The sequence below is a fragment of the Canis lupus genome, chromosome 10 (genome assembly GCF_003254725.2).
Source record: "Canis lupus dingo isolate Sandy chromosome 10, ASM325472v2, whole genome shotgun sequence".
In the NCBI taxonomy this organism is placed as follows: Eukaryota; Metazoa; Chordata; class Mammalia; order Carnivora; family Canidae; genus Canis; species Canis lupus.
Window position 1 is genome coordinate 6,239,605 of NC_064252.1, and position 22,689 is coordinate 6,262,293.

The 22,689-nt window shown below is 41.5% G+C and overlaps 1 protein-coding gene across 4 annotated transcripts in view; it reads right to left on the reverse strand.

The window, feature by feature from the left end:
- PPM1H (protein phosphatase, Mg2+/Mn2+ dependent 1H) overlaps nucleotides 1–22,689 on the reverse strand; it is a 253,471-nt gene that overhangs the window by 158,503 nt on the left and 72,279 nt on the right. The gene's annotated exons all lie outside the window — the stretch shown is intronic.

The window sequence follows — 22,689 nt, forward strand, 5'->3', positions numbered from 1 at the left end:
CGGTTTATCGCCTGCCTTTGGACCAGGGTGCGGTCCTGGAGACCCGGGATCGAATCCCACGTCAGGCTCCCGGTGCGTGGAGCCTGCTTCTCCCTCTGCCTGTGTCTCTGCCCCTCTCTCTCTCTTTCTCTCTCTGTGTGTGTGTGTGTGTGTGTGTGTGTGACTATCATAAAAAAAATAAATAAAAACAAATGCCTACTTTTACAAATCATCTTACATACTATGCTTCTGTGTAAGATTTTTAAAAAAATAGATTGCTGCTTACAGAGTTCGAAACTCATTGTCCTAGGGGCCTATGCAAGGAGGTGGGGATCCTTGTGATCTCTCGAGAAGTCACATCTGCCTCTTGTGTTTAGGACTCGCTCTTGCTGACGGAGGGATGGGGCTGGGAGAGATCAGGGCTTAGTTCTCTGCCTCAACTTCAGTCTCTCTCCTTCAAGGAGATGTTTGGATGCAGTTTCGGTGAAAATGTAATTTCATATGGTTTAAAGTACAGTGTGGCTACCTGCCTGAAGACTATTAATACCACCATGCTTACCACCTGGGCTAAAGGAATGACTCCAGGTTTCACAGCCAGGAAGCGGTGCAGCTAGGATGCAGAATGAGGCCTACCGTGACCCCCACACACACCGCAACCCAACGTCTTCCTATTACACATGGGGACTTGCACCTGTCTGTGGTGGGCCAAGCTGAACCGTGTGTGGAGGCACAGAATAAGCTGATTACGGGAACCCAGGTCCAGGCCTGACAGAAATGGGAATATGCTCCCCTCGTGTACCGATTGGAGAAAGGGCCCAGAGGGAGGATGAGGGATGGACAGTTCAGATCTGCCCATCTTGAGAGGGGCCCATGTTTAGTCCAGTGGTTTGCAGCTGGCACACCTGGTGCAGAACATGCATCTGTCTGGAGTTTCCCTCTTGCATCCGCCCTTGGAGAAGCAAACCAGGCAGAGGAAGGAAGTCTGAAGCACCACCTGCCTCTCCGCAGTCAGCATGTGTGGGGCAGACTGTTCGCTGGATGGGGACATTACACTTCCCATGTCTCTCACATGACCGGCTTCCCTATGGAAAGCGGAAGTGGAGGTTTGGCTGGGAAAACCAATTCGTGATAACCGTCCCCTCCATACTGTCCTCTGCACAATATCCTAAGCTGCTATTTCTGGAACTTGGCATCACCCTGACCGCTGGCACCTAAACTTATGCTGTAGTCAAGTCTTTTTGTAACAAAAAAAGCATCACTGGTCTCCAATAGCTACATCCAGGCTGACTCATCTGCCACTGCTGTTTTCCACCAGTCAACAAAGCTACTATAATTACATAAATCCTGAATTGCGGTCACCTGAAAGGGCTTTCTCTCTCCTCTTAGTGGGTGTTAAACTCCAAAGTTGACCTAACTTCAAGAAACCTTAGAAACTTTCTTTCATGCATGAGAAGCCTGGGGCCCTGGAAAACTCTGACATGCACAAGGTCATGCAGCTAAATATGGCAGGGATGCGAACATACTTCCGAGCTCCCAGCAATTTCTGCTTCAGCTCTCGGTTGTTTTATTTTCCTATTGTGTATCGATTCTTATCGGCCCTTGGTTCAGAGGGCTGTGCTGCAATGACTCATCACAGCCAGAGAACTGTGACAGAACAACACTGGTGGCCTTACTTGGCCATTTCATGTTGAATACAGCTGGTGAATGACACTACTGAAATATCAGAAAGTCAGACATGCTGACCTCGTAGGAAGACAGCAGCCCCAACCCTTGGGAAGCCTGTTTGGTAAGATATCTGATTATTATTCAGATGTTTAAGTCACATTAATTTAAAGCCATTGCCTTAAAAAAAAAAATCACAATTCTTGTCCCATATTTTACATTATTTTAAATTCCCTACTCCACACAGCTTTAGTAGAAAGCCCTGTTTTTCTTGACTTACTTTGGCTTTAAAAAAGCTTGGTCTCTATCAACTTAAATATATTATTTTGTTCTTCAAAGGCAAATGATTTGTTTACTAAATGAAATGAAATCTTTAATTCCTTTAAAAGTAAACTGAGAAAAACTTTCTTTCTGAGAGCAGAGGAGCATCATGCTATTAATAGAGTCAACCATTTGATTTAATCTAAGCAGCTGAAGGAGTAGCCACGCTCACTTCTCGTCTTCTGCTCCAGCATAAAGTCAGCACTATGTTGAGATCAAGAGGAATGAGTATAAGATGTGCATTCTTTATCTTAGCATGATGCTAATTTTGAATATTTAAAAACAAGACGCTGATGGACCATGTAAGTGGCCTATCTTTAGTGACATTATTTTCTAATTTCCTACAAAGAGGGAAAATATCTTCCTTGGAATTGGAGGCAATAAAGCATAACAATTAAGAACAGGGGCTCCCTCCCTACATAGACCACAGCACACAGCAGGTGCTCAACAAATGTTTGCTGAATGAGTGAACGAAAAACAGAAACCAACTCTGTTACTTCCGAGATGTGGAGTAATGATAATATCTTACATTTGCTGAGAATGCACTATGTGCCAGGGACTGTGGCTAGCATCTTCCATATAGTAATTAACTCAGTTAAGCTTCTTGTCGGCTCTGTGAATTGGCCACTACTGATCTTTTTAAAGGTTAAATCACAGCCAGTGATGGCAAAATGTTCAGCCAACTCACTTAACTTGTATAGACTTCGCTTCTTGAGCAGCATCTCTTGGATTAACTTCCGGGAGTTGCTGAGTTATGTGTGTGCTGGGGAGGAGGAATTTCTAGTCATCTCTACAGAATTGGAAAATTTTGAAGTTAGGATTAAAATTCAAGCAGGAGAATTGTTAGAGGATGACAGGAAGAATGGCTACTGCGTCTTCATTGTGAAGAGTTTACGCCCAGTTCCTTCATTTCTTAGAAGACCAAGGCCCATTTGCCCCGGGAGAGAGACATATGACTACGTTAAATTCATTTTAGGACTTTGTCTACCTTCAATAGAACCAAAACACCTAGATTTCTCCCCCTTGTAAAAACAGGTGAACCCAGAATTTAAGGGCCTGGAAGTCAAGATCCCATGTGCGTGTCACATACAGCTTGAAGCTAGGGCCAGGCATGAATGTGACCATGAACCACAGCAAGAGTAGAACCTATTTAAAAAGAGCCAACGACTCATTCGGGGCTGATATCACTTGCTTAAGAAATCTGTTTTCCTTCTTTCCGTCTGTGAAGTATTCTAGTCACAGATTTTTAAAGACTCAACTGAATTTCAGCAGCAAAGTCCTGGTTTAATTGCAGCTGTTAAATTATCACATTATCTGCTTTAACAGCTGCTCAAAATCTTGACGACGATGACCCTTATCTGCTAATGTGACACAGAGAACAGGTCCCTATTACTAAATTCCGACAAGTAAGTACTCTCAAGTGCACTCACGTAGTGAGGCCTGTCACAAAGGACACAGGCCCAGAGGACAAGCAATGGAACCATCTTCAAAAGGATTTATGATGACAATCAACTGAGGGCGGTCACAGCTGACATTCTCTTTGAAGGATACCACGCACCACTTTCTGTGCGAGTACCTGACAGCCGTCAACTGCTTCACTACCAACCTCCTCCCTGATCCTTCATTCATGAGACATTACAACAAGGACATTGGCTAAGAGAGACCTACTCCAAACTGGGTCTCTGCTAATTACTAGTTCTAGCTGTGTGTTCTTGGGTAAGTGACTTTCTCTCTCTAAAATGGGGATAATAGTCATCTCTGATCATAGCGGAGCACGAGAATTAAATGCCCCAGCACGGAAAGTATTTAACAGTGTCTGGCACATAGTGAGAACTCAGTATATATTATTTATTAATATTAGATCAAATACAAAGCTAGCTGCTGCTTCCATTGGGCCTAAGAGACTTTATCCAGTTGTGAAAGTCTGAGGGACTCTCCCCTCCCCTCCCCAGTTGTATCCCTCTGCCTGCCTCAAGGACACATAGCCACCTCCATGAATCCAGAACCTTCAAGTGGCATCGCATGACACATCTCAGAACAGGGACCTTGAGCAAGGCCATCTGCTCCTCTGAGTCCTCTTCTCAAAAATATTGCAACACGGGAGCCCCATGTGACAGTGTTCTGTACAGAGGAGAGGAAAGCACTCCCAGCCATGACTATGCTGTTTCTAGACTGCCATCCAGATCTGCCCACAGATGCCATTTGTGGATTCCCAGCCTCCTAGATGCAAGAGCTCAGGTTGCAGACCCCACAGAAGAAGACCAAATACAGAATTTGGTCGTTTCCATTGTTATTATTATTGTTATTATTATTGTTTTTAAGGGAAATAAAGGCCTGAACAGTTCAGACTAAAAAGTTTACACTAGTGTTAATACTGCTAAGCCGGCAGTAATTACACTGCCTAAGAAGGAAGAGGTTTATAAAGGCCATCAGGTGAAGCAAGATACTGCTGATTCATATATAATTGAGAAGCAGACAGCAAAAGGCTATAGGGGGGAGGGAATGGAAATGAATCATTTATGGAAAACCAAATACAGCTATCGATTATTAAAATTCTCTTTTCTAAGTAAGCTCCTAGGCAATGTTTCGTGTTACTCTCTCAAGTGGTTACTGACTCCCAAATAAGGTGGAATTAGAAGGGCAACTTAATTCCTAGCTCCAAGGGAGTTAGTAACCTCTCATTCTTGGTATACTAGAAAACCATGGCTCTGACCAGGAAGCTAAGCCTTTGATAACATCCATTAAGAATAATATCTTCTCCCACACAGGCTCGGCCACCTCCGGGTAGGAGGGAAAACGGGAGGTCATCACAGCCCATTCAGTTAACAGTCAGGTGTTACCAGGGAGGAAAAAGGATGGCAAGAGTGCAATTCTCTGAGGGTGGTAGGTGCTCTCCTTTTGGAAGGTGATTAAGTACCAACACATGGAGGAGGCAGCATGGTCAAGAAGGTAAACAGAGGCAGGAAGAGCGCCTGGGGGCTCAGTGGTTGAGCATCTGCCTTTGGCTCAAGGTGTGATCCCGGTGTCCTGGGATCGAGTCCCACATCGGGCTCCCTGCATGGGGCTCCCGACATGGAGCCTGCTTCTCCCTCTGCCTGTGTCTCTGCCTCTCTGTGTCTCTCATGAATAAATAAATAAAATTAAAAAAAAAAAAAAAAAAGAAGTGGGGAAAAGAGCACATACAAGTACATCATCTCCATCAGGCAGCCTTACATCTCTGGTTCCCAAGCCCTGTCATGGGAAATGAAGTGATTTGACCAATCAAGGGATGCTAACTGGGATCTTAGGAACCACATTCAGCCCCCCCAAGAGGTTATGGTTTTAAAATTTTTGCCCACAAAATATTTTTTAAAAAGTGAACTAGTAGGGGCGCCTGGGTAGCTCAATTGGTTAAGCGGCTGCCTTTGGTTAGGGTCATGATCCTGGGGTCCTGGGATCTAGCCCTGGGTCAGGCTTCTTGCTCAGCGGGGAGCCTGCTTCTCCCTCTCTGCCCTGCTCATGCGTGCACTCTTTCTGTGTCTCTCAAATAAATAAAATCTTTGAAAAAGTGAGCTAGTTGCCAACATTGAAAAATTGGGATATTTACATTAAAATCTTCACTTTCCTATTTCTCTTGAAAAACAGTGCATCAGATTATATACCTGTCACAGTCTCCTGTGGCAACAATCAGAGAAGGACATATCCTCCCTAGCTCACCCCAGACCTCACTCTACTTGTGCCATTTAAGTAACCAGCCTGGCCCCAAGGCATTTGATTCCACAACTCTGCACCCAGCTCCCTGGGCCTTCATAAGTAAAGCAAGACAATTATCAGACACACAGTATACTGACTGAAAAATATTACTTAAAAAATATCTACTGTGGAATGAAGGAGAGCATCAACAATCAGAGAAAAGACGGAGGAACAGCCTGGGGAAAGCAGAGTGACGTGGGCTTTATAAAGAGAGTTTGGGTGTGACCCAAGTATAGGTTTGGTGAGGGAGCTACACCAGAACTAGACCATGAGAGTCTATGGAACTTTATCTTACAGACAAAGGCGAAGTTATCACCAGGGTCTCTTATAATAGTCCAGGTGACAAAGAGGTCATGAACCAAGCACTGGTGCTGGGTAGAAGTAAGTGAGGATTTCAGAGGTGAAAGAACCGAGAATTCCCAGGAAGACCTGTTGTTCACAGGTCATGGAGGAGAAAGGAGCAAAGAGGAGGACTCTCAGGTTTCCACTGGCTGAATGAACAGACGAGGTACACTGATTAAGAACGGAGAGGAGAAGGTTGAAACAAGCCTTGGGCACTGGGGATGCTAGAGGAGATAATGAAATTGCTTTTAGTTCAGTAAACAAAATATTCTTGGTACCAGAAATTAGAAAAGCAGTGGGAGCCCACTCTGACTTAACCAGGGGTCAGCCAACTATGGCTTGTGGGCCAAACCTGGGCCACTGCTTGTTTTTGTATGGACCCAAGCTAAGAACGGTTTTTACATTGTTATGCATATCGGGGGCGGGGGGGGGGGGGGGGGGGATTCAAAAGAATATTTTGTGACCTGTAAAAATTATATGAAATTCAAATTTCACTGCCAATAAAGTTTTTTTGGAATGCATCCATGTTCATTCATTCATGTATTGTTAATTGTGGTTTCCAGATACGATGGCAGTTCATAGTTTCAACAGAGACTACTTGCAATGCCGACATATATTATTTACTATCTTTACCCTTACAGAAAATGTGTGCTGACTCCTGAACCTAACTATTCGATTGAATGCTCTAAAATCGTTGTAGGTCAAAAATAGTCGACTACAGACAATTTTGTGTTATTACATGTAATAACAGAAGTGAAGCAGAGAGCTATCGATTTGGATATAATTTTTTTTTAAGATTTTATTTATTCATGAGAGGTACACAGAGAGAGAGAGAGAGAGAGAGAGGGGCAGAGACGTAGGCAGAGGGAGAAGCAGACACCCCGTGAAGAGCCTGATGCAGAACTTGATACCAGGACCCCGGGACCACGACCTGAGCAAAAGGCAGACACTCAACTACTGAACCACCCAGCTGCCCCGATTTGGATAGAATTTAACGTGCGTCTTGGCGTTATTAGTAACATTAGCTTTGGATATACTTTGCTGCGAGCACTGGGGAACCATCGTTAGTGCCTATCTCCCTCACCCATCTAAATAAATAACCAAAGATTAAAAAACAAACACTCAAGATCAAAAGAAGCTATGGCGTTGTCACATACAACTCCCTACATGCATATCAATGTTTTCTTCGTCATACTGGCTGTATAAAAATGAACTTTCAACAAAGCAAAGACAAAAACCAGAAACCTGTTGTTGGGCATTTCCTTTCCTGAGCATGTTTTATAGGCCTTTTTGGCAACACCATTAATATCATCAAAGTCCAACTTCTGCATTTAAATAAGGAAGTCTGCACCCTGTCAGATGCTGGAGCAAATTCCCATTCAAGGCAATAGTGCTGCTCTGCTGGGGCCAAGCGAAATGAAAATAAAACCTACCCAAAACGGACATCAGGTTTGGAGGTTTTGCATTAAATACAACCAGTTTAGAACAATATTACTTGGATAAGTTTTCGTTGGCAAAAAAAAAAAAAAAAAAAAAAAAAAAAAAAAACCATGCTTGAAGCTACTCCATTTCCAAAGATAAAGTTTCCTTTCTTTATTCAACAGATATATCAGAACTATCAGCAATGTCAGAGAAATGCATTTTTTTTCCAAACAAAATGAAAGTCGATCTCAAATGTGTAATTTAAAAATGTGAATCTCAACAAGGCTGAACTTGACAAAGTGAAACCCAAAGATAAAAATAATCTCAACAGACATCAAAATACATACATAACTTTTTAATCAGCAGTTTCCTCAAAAACTTGATACAATCTTGACTTTTCCCTTGCTCTGGGATAAAGTTCTGGACAATCCAGAGCTCCCCTGTGTTCCTTAAGGCAACACAAAAACAATAATTTTATACAGAAGAGGGTTGTTTGGTGGTAAGGAGGATGAAACTCTAACTTGAGAGTTCTGAGTCCTGGTTTTAGAAAAGATCTTTTAAAAATGTGCTCTTATATGAGAGGGGAAGGCCACTCATCCACCTATCCTCAAATGCAGGGGCTGAGCTGCCTTGACACACAACAGAGCAGGAAACGCCAAGAAGGGCAACAGACAGGTTTTTTACCTGCTACAAAATTGGGGGCAGTTAAGTGCTGAGAGACTATGGAACCAGATTCCCCAGGTCTGAATTCTAGCTCAGCCAGTAAAAGTAATTGTGTGACTTTCATTTTATCTCCCTATGCCTCTGCTTTTCATCAGTTAAGAGGGGACAATGAGCAGTACTTGTCTCTTAGTGTGGTTGTGGGACTGTCAGAAAACAGCTGTTTAAGAGCTTTACATCTAAGAACTTGGTTAATACTTGTAACCCCACACACGAGAAGGGTGGTGTCATTATCCCTCTTTTATTGGCTCCATCAATATCCTATGCAAAAGGATTCAGTTAAACGTCCTGAACAAGCTGTTCTGGCATTTTCTCCTAGCAACTGAGGTTTTAAATGATATATTGTGTTCACACAAATGAAGCTCTTATAATTAGTTGCACAACAAGAAGCAATTGTGACATGTCACATGGTTTCAGCACATCAATATACTTTTTCTGGGGCAAGCACAGAATTACTGCAAAAATACATTAATATAGTATACAGTAATCATTAATTTCCCCACTCGTTACTTAAGTTATTATTTAAAAAAAGAAACCCAAAACACTTTACTTTACTTGAAAATAATCTGATTTGGAAAATCTTCATCCCTATCTTAACAAATTGCGGAGAAAGTCTCTTTTGTTTCCAGAAAGCCTGTATACAAAAAATAGCCCTTTGGAAGCTGGTTGTTGTCTGGTCAAATATTTTTACCTTTGTGCCTACAGTCAAGGCAAGTCCATTAACATTTCAACGCTCCCTAATTTACAAGGGAAAAAATGTTTAAACCTTGAGGCCTCAGAAGGGTCAAGAGGGGTTTCATTTTAGACACACTGATCTCTACACCCTCAAAAAGCTTTCTAAAAAGTGCAATGAGACTTTGCTTTTTTAAAGATTATTTGACAGAGAAAGAGCGAGTGCACAAGCAGGCCGAGCAGCAGGCAGAGGGAGAGGGAGAAGCAGGGTTCCTGCTGAGCAGAGGGCTTGATCCCAGGGTCCTGAGATCATGACCTGAGCCAAGGAAGATGCTTAACCAAATGAGCCACCCAGGCGCCCTGAAAGTACAAGGAGACTTTACCAAGGCCTTGAAGGAAACAAATGCACTGACGAGGATGTAAACTATTTTAAATTGGATGCCCAGCATCATCCTTAAATAAAAAGGACAAGGTGGGCCACCAGTATATTTCAATTAGAGAGAGGTACGCTCCATAATGCCATATGTTGATTCTAGTTGTTTTCCCCTATATCTCAAGTCACAGAGCAGAGAGTAGGCACTCAATAAACGTTAGCTGAATGAACAAATGAACTTAATTTTCCATAACATCCCAAGGAGGGCGGGGCTGGGAAGGTGGTTACTAGGATAACAAGTGAATTCTAAGCCTATTTGTTTCTTAGAGCTTAAAACATTTTTATTGGGGCTTCAAGGAAAATAACCCAATGTTCCAAACAAAAAGTGTATTTAAGTATAAGTGCTAATGAACTTGGGAGCAGGACATGTAGGCGAGCCCCCCAAATCTGCAACCAAGTGGCCGTTAAAACAGAACGACCTGCGTCTCTAGGTGAAATCCTAACTCCACTGCTGGTCTCTGCCTTATAACCAAGTACATGCTTAAGAGAAGCGCTCTATCAAAAGTAAGGCCTGACCCAGGTGGCCTTGACAGGCCAGGACGGCTCTCTCGACACTGAAACTGCTGTGCAGGAGGGAAATTCCAGAGGTCAAAGGCAGGGGGGAAGGCTTGGAAGTGGTACAAAGGCAATCCTGACACCATCAGTGCAAAGCTGCCCAGCAATGCAGTGAGTTATGTCAGAAGGCAGAAATTCCCGGCACTGGAAATGTCCAACCCCTGGCTGACAACCTTTCAGGGACCTTCGGAGGATCTGTGAACTGAATGAGAGGGTTCTAAGGCTTCTTTCCCAACTACTGAGTCTATTAGCTGTCTCCACTCCCAACTCCAGTTAATGTAGAATCTAACCTGCTTTCAGAGCTAAAATTAATTTATTATGGAACACAGCTCTGGAGTGGTACTTGTCTAAGACAATCCCGCGATACCTGGTAAACCATAGTTGACATATGGCACGTCTCTAGCCATCTGGCGAGCAGAAATGTGATGAACTGAAACTTCCTATCCCCAACTAGCCTTTGATGTGGGAGTGTGCAAATGAGCCTCAAATGTTGCTCTTCCTTGGGGCTCCCATTTGACTTGCTTTTTTTTTTTTCTACCAAGCCTTCCCTGGGAGATCTTCTCTACTCCCAAGGCTTCGTTTAAGATCCAGACACTAAGCACTGCCACACTCACACCTACAGCATAGATCTCTGGGGTGTCTGACCTGTATTTCTGGACGCCTTCTGGGATCTCCACATTTGCATGTTGCACACATTCAAGCTGCCCAGACCTGCACTCGGTTTCTCTTTCCTTCATCTACCTCCGCCTCAAATGCGATCCTCCTTCTGTCGTTCCTGCCTTCGTGGATCAGAATTCCAAGGAACATCCCTGTCATCCTAACTTCTTACTCTTGCCCACATCTAGTCCCTCACTTGTATGCCACAACTCGTACTTAGTTTAGGCCAAGTTCCATCAGAAAAACCTAACAACTGGATGTCCCCTCCCCCGAGGAATCCGGCACAGCTCAGCCACACTGACCTTTCTCAGCTATGACTACGGCCATGTCTCTCCCATGTTCCAATTCTTTCGAATGGACTCTGAAGATTTTAGGGGACAATGCATACTCCTTAGCTTGCCACACAAGGGTCTTCATGATTTGGCCATTATCCATATTCTCATTCTCCTCCCCACTGCTCTCTTCCCATCTCCTTATTCTCAGCCACAAAACACAGCCATTGGTCTACAGAGAGCAGTGTTGCTACTCTGCAATTCCCTGACATATGCCTTTCTCTCTGTCTAGGACAATCTTAACTTTCTCTTGTCTGACAAATGCCCCCTTGTTCTTCAACATTCATTTTGACCACCACCTCATCCTAAGGATGACATGTACCTCTTTACACTGCAATGTAACCACTAAGTAGAGCAGTTGTTACACTAATGGAAGTTACCAGAAGTTTGGACTGCTTTCCTAGCTCTGCCATTTACTAGCTGTGTGACTTGGTAAGTTAATTGACTTTTCTAAAACTCAGTTACTTTAGCTAAAAAATTAGGCTACTGTGTAAATTAAGAATATGAATGAATGTAAAGTGCTTCACAAAGACCTGGACGACACAGACCCTCTTTCTTCGGGACATTGTCTTTCCCTCCTGCCCTCCTTCAATCCGCTCACAGTTGTCCTTGGCCATAGCTGATGGGTCCAGGGCTAACCAGGTGGTGCTAGTTGAGCCAGTAAGGCACCTTCCATGGAAAATGAGAGAGGAAAAGATGGGGGAAGAGAGCAAGAAGAGACACAAAAGAGATATGAAACAGATCATGTAAGAATACAGGTTGCAGGGGTGCCTGGGTGGCTCAGTCAGTTGAGCATCTGACTCTTGGTTTCCTTTCAGGACATGATCTCGGGGTCCTGGGATTGGGCACTGCCCCCACCATGGGCTCTGAGCTCAGCACAGAGTCTGCTGGAGATTCTCTCCATCCTCCAGGTTCTCACATAAGTTCACTTGTTCTCTCTCAAATAAATAAACCTAAGAATACAGATTAAAATAGAGAATCTCAGTGGAGTTAAAGTCCCTAGGTACAGCTGTTCCCAAGACCCCAGTTATCCTTAGAATATCTGAGTAACCCCAACATCCTACAATAAATTCCCATTAGGTGGCTGTCAGTTAAAAGTTAAGAAGTCTAACAAAACCCAAGTCTCATACAAACTCTTTGGTACTATTACGGTAGTATTAAGTAAATACCATGAAGACAGAAATAGAATTTTATTTGACTCTGTATTCTCAGAGATGTACACAAGGCCTGATATAAAGCAGGCAAATATCTACTGAATGAAAGGTTTGTGGACATCAGGAGAGAGTAATTTGAGATTAAAAGTCTTATCATAGCTCATGAATCTCTAGGTCCCTGTCCTAAGTAGTAAAAGAGAAAAAAAAATTTTTTTAAGTAGAAAATTTTGACAATTACGACCAAAAATAGGCACTGAGATACACTTCTGAGAACCACCGGTCAGGCATATTTAGTACCTGAATATCCTTAACTTGTTATTAATTGGGCCAATCCAAGTTACTGGGAAGATTTTTAACTGTATTCTACGAATAAATGCTAAACTAATATAGAGAACTATTTCTGAAGCTGTCAGAAGACAGTGGAATATTCCATTATTAGAAATTTAGCAACTGAGAGCTAATCACTACTCCCAATCACGAGCCTGGGATACAGAGGGACTTATTTAAGTCTCAAATTTTTGGAAATTCCAGATTCAAAATGAGGTTAACTGATGACCTTCCCAACTGCATTTCAGTCTAGAGATTAAAATAGATCTCATTGTTCCAGAATCCTGGCTGTAACAAGAAATAGGCTCTAACTGGCTAGAATGAATTTTAATAGCAGAACCTGGAGCATGAGGAAGGAAATCAGGAGGAAGAATTTTTCTTCCTAAAAAGGCCCATAAAGGTAATTTCCATCTCATTGTGTTTCTAAACTGCCTATGTTTGTAAGGTGGTTGCAAGCTATCCTTTCTGCATTGACAGGAAGCATGAATTAATCAGTAAATAAAAGTAGTAAAGAGAATTCTTACATTCTATGTTTTCAAAACACTAACTTACTAATGCATTCCCAAACTGTTATAGTACAAAAGTTTATGAATAAGATGACTGATCAATCTCATATACATTTTGACTAAAACATGAGATCCATTTACAGGCTTACCCGGAAATTTTACTAGACCATAACCTAATAAAGCACAATGCTGAATGACTATAAATACAATTTATGACACTCTTTCTATGGATAAGTACATTTAGAATTCCAATCTCAGTAGATGGAAGGCAAAACCTGAGAAAGGCTCCCAAGTGGTAGTGACACTTTTGGTTTACTGATGACACTAAGTAGCACTGGCTTAGATGAAACACACTCCCTCTGATTCCAGCCAGGGACTGGAATTCCCTTAGAGGAGGGAATGAGGCACCCTCATGCCAGTGAGCTGAAGAATAGTATATGATACCCCTAGTTTACAAGCCACTGGTGATGGCTAGTCCGCTAGAGTCAGAAGTTCAAGAGGCTTCTAGAGACAGAAAGGCAAATCCCAGTGAGGCATGGAGGCAGAGTGGCAGGCGCTTGACTTTGCAGGCGGCGGGGTGGGGGGTGGGGTGGGGTTGGGGGGCTCCATGAAGGAATTGAGAATGAGAGTCCGGGCAGGGCTCTATGGGATCATTAGCTAATGGGAAGGAAGTTTGATTAGTGGTGGTTGTGTTCACCACACCTGAAAGTCATGTCAGGAAATGGGTTGGCAATAAAAGGCAATCAGTAAGAGGAGGTGGGGGCTGGGAAAGGAGTACACAGGAGGCTTGTTCCCAGTGCTGGGAGTGGCTGTAATACAGAGAAGGGAATTCTGATTGTTTACTACATCAAAGGTGAATTATCACCTGGGGCAAGTATCCTCCTATCAAACGTAATATACCTACCAATAGATACACAATATACATTGTCCATATTCCACATTATTAACTACAAGATACTTATTAAGAAAAAAGACTAATGTAACACTAATTAGTACTTTATAATTTAATTGTACATAATTTCTTTTGAACCTCCCAATGATAGATAGGAGAGGTATTATTTGTCCCATTTTATAAAAATTGAATCCAGAAAGCTGACTAGCCCAGGTTCAAACAGTCCCAAGTGGTAAAGCCAGACTCAGATCCCCATCAGATTCCAAGGTCTAAATCTGCAACACTCTACAATGTAGGGAAAGGCAGCTGATAAATTCACAGATTCCGAGGGAAAACATGGGCTCCACTAGTATCACAGAAGCCAAGGAGGGGAAAGTTTAAAAAAGAAAAGTGTCAGATGCCAGGAATAGTTCAAGTATCTGGTAATTAAGAAGTTATTAGTGGCCACAGTAAGAATCCAAAGTACTAAAATATTCCCCACCCCCAGACACAATTTTAGGATGATAAAATGCACAAAGATTGAATGTACTAGTTTGCAGAGAAGTATTTCACTTGTCTGCATGTTTTTATAAATAAGTGCGGAAAAAAGCCTTATAGTAGCATCCACCTGTCCATCAACAGACTTTAGCTGTAATCCAAAGGTGACACAGTTAAACAACTGCTAAGAAGCCCCTTACAAGTTCCTAAAAACATATAGCAATTTAGAGGGTCACTGAACAATAACTGACACCTTTTTAATTAGCTCCAAACTCCAACACTATATAATACTTCAAAAATCTAATGTGCTTTTGTAGTCAATGATTCAGTGATAATTTACAATATTAAACTTTCATATTATTCTTTTTAAATTCAGAAAGCTTCTGGTAAGCAGCTTGTTTATCATTTCACAAACAGAAGTTTTTGCTCTTTTTAAAAAAATCTCACTACTGTGATCTCCAGGATAATAGTAAATGGAAGAAAGCAATATTATACAGTCTTTCTCTTAAGAGAAAACAAGAACACACACACAAAAACATTGAAAGAATAAACTAGAAACTAATAAAACCCGATACCTATAAGGGTTATGTGTGGAAGGAAGGGGTGAAGAAAGGAATGCAACTGAGACTCTTCTAAGTGTGTATACCTTTCTAAAAAAAAACTTTTGAAAAAAAAAAACTTTTGACTTTTGAAAATTAAATCAAAAATGAAAAAAATGCAAACCCTATAGCTGAAAACAAACTCAAACAGTATATTAAATTGGTAATCTAATCACACAGGTTATTGCAAGTGACTTCTGAACAACTGTGGGATATAATCTAAAGAGAAAAATACTGCAGAAAAATCTTAAAATTTGTTCAGCAGAAATACGGGTATTAAAAATTTGAAACTATGTTACATGTGTTATTAGGATCTAGGAAGCATCAATGTTATCAAGTCCTAAGATTTGTAATGGAAGGCAATACATATGAGAAAAACCTTATAACATTATATTGAAATTGGAAATATCAATAGGAATTCAATTGCTGAAAAACAGATTTCATAACTCTGTCCCCTCAAAGGGCCCGGAAGCAACGACACCACCGGAGTAGGAGTATTCCAAGCACCATTCCACAGTGAAAGATAACAGGCCTCCTTGGGAAAGTGGCTGGTTCCCAGTAAGACACAGTGAAAGCCCTAGGTTGAGCCAGAAAGTAAAGAAGCACTCAAAGATAATAGGCATTTCAGAAGGACACAGGAGCGGAGAAAATTTGAGCATCAAAAATAAACAAATTTTTATATAGAGGAAACCAAATCCTTAAATCCATAGTGATAAAAGAATTTAAAAAAACCTAACTCACTACCACTGGGAGTGACTGCCATGCTGGCTACTTATTCTGAAAACTGATTATAAATCAAGGGAACACATTAAATGATGATCCTGTGTGTGTACATGAAAGAATAGTAGTTCATCTCCAGTTATTAAAGAAGAATCCTCTCTACAGAAAAAAGCTATACAGTACATAATTAGAAAACAGTCATTTGACAATCCCCAATGAAATATTTGGTTTGGGCAAAGATCACAAACCTATGCTAAACCCTTAGGTGAAAGATAATTAGCAAAAGGATGTGCACATGGCGCCTAAGTATCACTTCACATACTATATGATAATTTTCCATCACCCACAGGTCAAGGTTAGTAGTTCTGGAGGGCAACTACAGCTGCTTCAGATGGAAATCTCTGTTCCCAAGGCTCTGCCTGTGGGGAAGACTCACTGGTAAAGGGATCATCTTCATCTTCTCTCCCACATAAATGCAGGGAAAAGAGAGGCTACTGCTTCTACCGTCTGTCTAACCTAAAGGGGGGTGGGGGGGAGGTTCCAGAATCAAGTGTACTGAGAAACTTAGTTGGGGGAGTGGAAGGTGGGTAGGAGGAGTAAGAACAAAATTCAGAGTATTTACAGAAATGGACAGGCTGCATGTCATTCAAATTTAGTTTGGAATAGTCATTTGGTCTAAGACGGCTTTTAATAAAAGCTGAGCAACAAAAATGAACAAGTCAGCAACAAAAATTTCATTTTGTTTGCTCATATATAGAGGTAAAACTGATGTAAAAAATTTTCAAAGAGTTTATTCATCAGTCTTCTAGAACACTTAGTGCTCATGACATCATGTGCCTTCCTTAATGCCCATCACCCCCTCCTTCCAGCAACCCTCAGTTTGTTTCCTAGAGTTAAGAGACTCATGGTTTTTCTCCCTCTCTGATTTAATCTTATTTTATTTTTCCCTCCCTTTCCCTATGTTCATCTGTTTCTTATATTCCATTGTGAGTGAAATCATCTGATATTTGTCTCTGACTTATTCCCTTAGCATAATACCCACTAATTCCATCCAGGCTGTTGCAAATGTTAAGATTCCTTTTTTTTTGAGGGCTGAATAATATTCCATTGTATATATACTACATCTTCTTTAACCATTCAACTGAATGGTTGATGGACATCTAGGCTCTTTCCATAGTTTGTCTATTATGGAATAACTGCTATAAACATTGGTGTGCACTTGATTCTGGAACCTTCCCCCCACCCCCCTTTTGAATCACTGTGTTTCTATCCTTTGGATAAACACCAAGTACTGCAATTGCTGGGTCACAGGGTAGCTCTATTTTTAACTTTTGGAGGATCCTCCATTCTGTTTTCCAGAGTGGCTGCCCCAGTTTGCATTCCCACCAACAGTGTTAGAGGGTTCCCCTTTCTCTGCATCCTCGGCTAAAACTGATTTTTGTATACTGAAAGAAACCAGGTATTTATAACTCAATTTGGGTGGTGGGGTGGGGGAAGCTGAGCCACGTAATGCTTAGTGTAATATGTGGCAAGTACACATAGTGCAGGAGAAGTAACAGACTTCTGGAAAAACTGGACAGTTCAAGCAACTCTTACCCTACTGAATGGCCACACCCCTTCCATCTGCCCAGAGTATTAAATTCTAGTATGCTGCAACCCGAGAATGATGTACATTCTAGAAGATCCTAAAACTCAATGCCAAAAAGCAGTGTATTCCAAACTTTGATCATTCTCCACAAGCTTTACAATTTTTGTCTTATCCAGATACCACTTTTAATACATAAAGCAGAAGTGGGGAGAGGGATGACCTTGGACAAGTTACTTACAGCTTCTCCACCTAAAAAGGAGGATAATTTAGGACTTCACCTCAGTATTATGAAAATTAAATGAGTTCTATAACCACCTGTGAAAGCCTGGCACACTGTATTATAGAAACATTATGATGATGCACTATTTTTTTTTAAAGATTTTTGAGAGAGAGAGAGAGAGAGAGAGAGAGAGAAGAGAGGGAGAACACCCATGTGCTCCATGGGTGGAGAAATAGGTGGAAGCAGCCTCCCTGCTCAGCAGGGAGCATGATTTGGGGCTTGATCCCATGACCCTGGGACCATGACCTGAGCTGAACACAGAGGCTTAACTGACCAAGCCACCCAGGTGCCTCAATGATGACCCACTTATTTTTAAGGTAGACTCATTCTAAGTCAAAGTCATGAAATCCCCAGTATCATGTGGAAGCTTATCTAAGAGGCAATGAGTTGTTATGCCTCCTAAATTCTTTTATATCCATCCGAAATAGGTAAAAGTTGCTCTTCTGGAAGGCCGGATGAGGTAAATGCAGTATGCATTTACAACTTTAAAAGTATGTCTATTTTGGGAGGATAGACCAAAATCTTATAAGGGTAAGGGACAATTCCTCGGATCCTGACCCTCATCACAGTGCAGGCTCTGCATAAGCTTCAGAGATTAGGCATCTGCTGAACAAATAAGAGATTCATCTAAACCAGTCACTGTCCAGAGTCCAAGGTAGAAGAAAGGTCAACAAAAGTCATCGTGTTAGGATGCTCCTGAAAAGTTTCCCCACAAGGTGAAGAACACATCAATTCAGATCATGAGTAGATTAAGTAGGCCTCAACTTAGAGTGGCCAGCTGTCCTGGCTTTTTAGCACTCAAATATTACCTCCTCAATGCCTGTAAACCAGGATGGCTGGTCATGTTCCCCAAAGTCCATTGCTCTTCATGTAAAATCCTGGTACCGTAACAGAGACTTGTGATTTTTTTTTTTTTGAGTTGGAAATTGGCAAAGATATTAAAATGTCCAACAAACTACTGGATCTGAGGCTGGGGAAGGGAGAAATTACAAAAACGATACCTTAGAGATCCAGATGATCCAGTCGGGATCATCCCTGAGGTAATGGGCAGAAATGGGTTGTCATGGCACAAAGTCTAAGAATCAGGTCAGACTTTGAACATTGTGGTGGCAAAAGTGCAAGGGTTTTAAGTAGCAGGGGGAAAAGATGATGACTTATTAAGACCCAGCATTCAAAAGGACAGTAGTTTACATTGTAGCCAATCCTTGGATCCCTGGGGTTTCAAAGCTGTAAGAATCCAACCTTCCAGATATAGTTTGGAAGTTAAAAGACTTTTCCATGGGAAGTATCTAAGCTATTTTACCTCTGAGCCTCTGAGGGACTGTCAAATAAAAGTTAATAACTGCACTGTACTTTCTTTGCATGTCCTAGTCATTTGTAATTGGATTGTAGACACTGAATTTTACCTTGCGGGGCACTGGATATTCTTCTGTACCTACAGATATTCTTGGGCATTGTTACTTGTTAAAGTTCTGATCCTTTTGAGTTTTCATTTTAAGATGTGTTAGGCTAGACTAGATGGTGTTTAATCCAGGGCTAAGTATTCCTCTATTGAAATCAAGACCCTATCTCATGCCCCAGGGAGGGGGAGGTTCTCCAGTCTGGCTGATGGGAACAGGCTCTATTCTTGGCTCTGAGTGAGCACTAGACACTGTGGCTCTAACCCTTTCAAATGGCTTCTTCTCCAGACTCCGCTAGTTTCCTCACACGAGTTAAGTTGGTCAGAACTCTGGAATACTTGACAAGGACTCCCCACAGATACCTGGAACACTCTCTTTATGCAGCTATCTCCTCTTCAGTGTGCTCTTCTGTGAAATCGAGCCTCCTTGGTCTTCTCAACCTCTCTGCAGCTCTTCAACTCAGGGAGATTATTTGATTCCACCAGGGTTCCCCCTCTCTCAAAGTTGAGACAATTGTAGGGCTCACTTCATTTGCTTTCCATCTCTCAAGTAATTGGAAACTTTGGTTGCCTGATGCCCAGTATTCCTAAAGCTACTGTTTCATAGATTTGGTTTGTCTTTCGTTGGTATGTCTCAGGGAGTAGGGCAAACCCAATCCTTGTTACCCCATCTTGCTTGGATGCAGGAATGTCCCAGAATCCCTTTTCAAGAGGGGGGGGGCTTTGCCGATTTTTAAATGAACTGATACCAAATAGGATCTGGCATTGTATCTGGCACTGCACCCAATATTATACTTTAGAAAGTATACTAATACCTTTATCAAGTAATGGCCTGGACATCCCAAGAGCTGAAGAGATCCTAGAATTTTATAGGTTATTATATGCATGGTTATTTTATAATAATCTATTTTGCCTCCACAGCTAGGCTAAGATATTAAATGACTTAAGAATTACGTTGTGTTTTCTTAAACTGGCTACACATAAATCTGATGTGTCTATGTGATCATTAGAGCAATTTATGATACTACCCCCCCTCGAACACGTGGGGTAGTCTTCTAGAACCATATAATCCCTTCTGCCTCCACCTCCAATGAAGATATGAGTTGTGTGCGGTTGTACATATGCATGCATAGGACAAGAGGAGGGGTAACAGGGTTAGAGAAGGGGAGGAAGTGTCTTATTTACTACAGCACCTCTAGCACCTACCAAAAGGTTTGGTGCAAAGACAGCACACAAACGCTTAACATATACAGGAAAGAAGGAGTGCTACTGCTTTCAAAAACTAAATATATACAATACAAACTCCTTTTAGTGGTCACAAGGCATCTTGGCTGCAATGCGTAATCTCCTCTTGGTTCAATTAAGAGCAAACGTGAGAAGAGCAGTGGTTGGTGTTGAGTGGAAGCATGCATTCAGATACGAACAGTAAGACGCAATGCAATAGATGTTTTGTGTAAGGTTCAGAGGGGTGATGGGGGAAAGTATAGCATCTGGTTGACTGGTTTTAGCAGGTTGGCCAAATGATCCTATTTGTCTTTAAAAATTATTATACTTATTCTATAGTAAGACTATAAATCATCACAGAGAGATAAAATCTGTTCATAAAAAGAACCTCGCAGCCTTTTCCAAGTGACTCCAAAATTTAAGACCCTCTTGAAACCTTTATCATGATGCCCCAATGGCACAGCTACCGCCATTTTGGGGTCTGAGCAGAATGTTCATGGCCTGTGAAGCTTTTATTAAAGTCCCTCATGCTAAAGTCCAAACTCATTTTGTGTTGCTGCCAATTTGAAGTTCCTCCTCAACCGCTACTTGCTCCCTATACTTTTGCCCATGACCCCTCTGAACCTTATACAAAACATTTATTACGTTGTGCATGTTATATCTTACTGTTCTTCCCTGAATGCATGCTTAGATCCTGAGGGTTTCACCAGGGCAGGCATGTACCCAGTAAGGCACTTTGCATAAAGTGTTAACAATGACTATTCAATGTATACACCCTCATCCATTTGCCAGGGCTGCTTTTCTGGCTGCAATCTGACCTTTCTTTAAAATAAGCCCGGTACACATTTGCTATACGTCCCCAAATGAACCATTACCATCATGGAAGAGAATTCTATCCACCTTCTGAATTAATTATTAAAATAAAAAAGTACAATGAGCAGTCAATCCCTAAGTTCCCACATTTGAGAAGTTTTTACTCTTCCAAAATTATGTCATATGTTCAGGCATCACAGATAGAAACAGTTCTGTGACTGTCCTCCCTTTGCAAGGATGAAGCACATATCCTAATGGATAGATTTACCTATGTTTATCAGTAGCCTTTGTAGAATATTTTATACCACATTCACCAGGGCACCGTTTTTATTCAACAGAATTTGCGTTACATCAAATATTTTATGGTAATAAAAGTGATGTTAGAGTGAAGAGAAACTGTTTCATATGTAAAACCACAGTATATTTGTCATGACATTAGGGATGTTTTTTTAAGTGATGTGCCATTTATTGGGTAACCACGAGAGGTAACAATTCTCTAAAGTAGTGTTTCTCAATCTTTTCACAAGTGCTGCTCTAAGGGAAAAACTAAATTTAAATTCTTCCTAAGAAGAGAAACTACATACTAAGGAAAAAGATTTTTCAGGAAGACTTGCGCTTTGGAGGGTCACAAGCCACTGTAACAACAAAAACTTTTTTGTCCCTCGAGAATCCGTTTTTGCAATCTTTAATAAGGGTTTTACCACCCCCACTGAGACATAAAAGAATACCTGGTATGTTTTAATACTAAAAAGCTCAGCGTTTTGGCAATAGGAACACTTGGTAATCAAGTCCACTTCACATGCTCCATGTAATAAATAAAAGGGTCATAATGATAGAATCCCTGAGCATTTTCAGTGCTCTCCAACTTTCTTCAGGGCAGACTCAAAACCACTTTAAAAACCATTTTCCCAGTTCTTGTTCAATTAGTCCCAGAGAAGCTCTCTGTGGAATCAATGGCTACTTTCCATTGATTTTTTTCGACTCTTTCAGGGGCTGCCAGAGACCACCTATTATAATTACATTCTCAAGGTATCTTTCTACCCTATTAGAGCGACAAGAGCCTAAAGAGTAAGGACTCGGTATTATTCATCTCTGTGCTATCCTTAAGGTGCAGCCCAGAGACTGGCACACGTGCACAAACAAATCTATCTTGTAGTTATTAGAGGCACCAACGGTGACTGGTAGGCCCATCCCTGGAGTTTCTTGCACAGTTGGCAAACTTGTGCTCATTTATCAGCCCCAGCACGTATAAGTGTCAAGAGGAAAACCTTTCTTTTTTTTCTAATTGTTTTCAGTAACTGACTATACAATATACCTTATTAAAGTTTGCTTTTTAGCAGCCGCTGGTGGATAAGCAATCTCGCCGGTGGCCCACTCCCCTCTGGTTTCCAGCCAGGTCCACCAAGATTTAAAAGCTACCCCCTAGGGGTGGCCTGGGGGGCTCGGTCACTCTTGATTTCAGCTAGGGACACTGGGGGGGGGGGGTCCATCCTCAGCAGGGAGTCCGCTGGAGGTTCTATTTCTCCTCTCCCTCTGCCCACCCCTCAATCAGTTAGTCAATCAATCAAATTTTTTAAAACTGCTTTATAGTCTTATTGGGCTCTGTATCTATTACTCATTTGAAAGGAAAAGTGAAATGCTGTTAATCTAAATCTTCTAAGGTCTTGAACAAGTAAGGGGAGAAAGGTAAATATTACCATATACTTCAATCTTGTGGACAGTTTTATTGCCTAGCAATAACACCTTTATAATTTAACTACTTATAATTCAAAGCTTTGAGAAGAACTTTAAATATTCTTCATGCTCTGCCAGATAGAGAAGATGAGCAGGATAGGAATAAAAAAACCCCCAAAACTTTAAAATAGCATTTCAAGGAGAATATA